The 1,943-nt window shown below is 38.7% G+C and overlaps 1 long non-coding RNA gene across 1 annotated transcript; it reads right to left on the bottom strand.

The window, feature by feature from the left end:
- Positions 1-384: 384 nt before the first annotated feature.
- LOC122194760 (uncharacterized) lies at positions 385-1,323 on the bottom strand. Its single transcript, XR_006184584.1, has 2 exons — positions 893-1,323; positions 385-787 (listed from the first exon to the last, which is right to left on the bottom strand). It is a non-coding gene; the product is annotated as an uncharacterized LOC122194760 (long non-coding RNA).
- Between the last annotated feature and the right edge of the window lie 620 nt (positions 1,324-1,943).

Genomic DNA, 1,943 nt, shown 5'->3' with positions numbered 1-1,943 from the left:
AATAAATAATTTGCTAAAACATAATACAAGAGAAAGTTTGTTCACATTTAGTCATTGAACTTTTTAGAGGGAAACGAACTTTCGATTTTGTTCATATTTAGTCACTAAACTTTTTTTCGTTATCTATTTGCCATTGAACTATTGAAACTGTTCACATTTTACCCTTATAACCGGCAACAGCCGGTCATAAGGGTAAAATGTGAACAGTTTTAATAGTTCAATGGCAAATAGATAACGAAAAAAAATTTAGTGATTAAATGTGACAAAAGTCGAAAGTTCGTTACCCTTTCAAGTCATTATCCTCAATAAATACCCTACATCAACCAAATACATACCCATTGAATCAAATGTACAAATCAACGCACAAATTAAACACATAACATATAAAGTCAAATAATCACATCAATTATGAAGTAAAATTCGACAGCCAAGGTAATAGTTTCTTCCAAGTTCATTTTATACAAAGAAACACTCAAAAAGGAAATGAATTCTTGCACTCCACTATTTTCTTTTCTTCCCACATTTTTCGCCTGTATTACAGCTCACACACAGGTATGAGGAAAATACTGTGTGGTATATAACTGATTCACAAGCAATCAAACAACAATTAAACTCTTGAGCATAAAAATTGATCAGATTCAGAAAAAAAAAGAAAAAAAAAAGGAACTCTTCGTGTTTGCCTTCTTTTTCAGTCCCCGTTTCAGCAAAACACCCGTCCTTCCATCGAAGACCACGAGGCAAACACCCCCCTGTTCGCCATATGTTCCAGTCAACCCCCTTTCTCCACCTGTTCAAGATGACCACAACAATTCTATCAAAAAAAAAAAAAAAAAAGAAGAAGAGAGAAAGAAGAAGATCAGGGGCGCTGCCGGAGCAGCCCTCATTCACGCACCTGTCACCGCCTCTCGCACTTCCCCTTCCCTCTCAGCAGCTCAATCGATTGCGAGTGCATATCTCTTATCGGACCCCTCTTCTGACCTCTTCCCTTCGTCGATTTCAAGGCAGGTCCAAACCACCCCTGCCGTCGCTGATTTCTTTGCCCCATCGCAACCCCTCCTTCCCACTGATTGAACCTCTCGCACATATCCCCTTCTCCGGTCCAGCAAAACCTCCGGAAACCTCGCTTGCTTCGAAGCTATTGCTGCTTGCGAAACCCGGAATTCGCTCCCCGCAGCCGAACGAGAAGAGGGAAGCCTCACTGCTTCAACCATTTTCCCCTTCGGCCTCGTTTAACCCTCGGAGACACTCCCTTTACGATCCATCGACCCAAGACCTCCGGATTTGCCGCTTACGAGCTTTCGTTTTCCTCTCTTCGTTTGTCTGTTGTCGTTCTTCCTATTTGCTCAATCAAACGTAAACACGGGACTTAAAACCCTAAGTCATTTTAATTATGAAATGACTAAAATGCCCCCATTGTTAAATTGTTTATTCAAAATAGGTCCCAATCCCCAAATTCTTTTTTTAAGTGGACCATTAAACACGGGACTTAAAACCCAAAGTCATTTTAATTATGAAATGACTAAAATGCCCCCATTGTTAAATTGTTTATTCAAAATAGGTCCCAATCCCCAAATTCTTTTTTTAAGTGGACCATTAAACATGGGACTTAAAACCCAAAGTCATTTTAATTATGAAATGACTAAAATGCCCCCATTGTTAAATTCTTTATTCAAAATAGGTCCCAATTCCCAAAAAGTGATTCCATTTATCCACAAACAACCCCTTCCCTGGTATTTATTAACCAAAACAATCCCAATTTGTTCATGAAATTACAAACCAGCACCTCCACTTGTTTGAAATTACAAAATAATCCCTCTTGAATTAAATCGTTACAAAAATAGTCCCTTCAGTTTAAAATATAGCAAAACAATCCCATTGGTTTGATTTGGCTCAAAAGAGAAGTCATGGTACGGATGCTTGCACGAAGCTTCACAAAAATGAAC

The sequence above is a fragment of the Lactuca sativa genome, chromosome 6, assembly GCF_002870075.4.
Source record: "Lactuca sativa cultivar Salinas chromosome 6, Lsat_Salinas_v11, whole genome shotgun sequence".
Lineage (NCBI taxonomy): Eukaryota > Viridiplantae > Streptophyta > Magnoliopsida > Asterales > Asteraceae > Lactuca > Lactuca sativa.
This window is presented reverse-complemented; position numbering and strand designations above follow the sequence as displayed.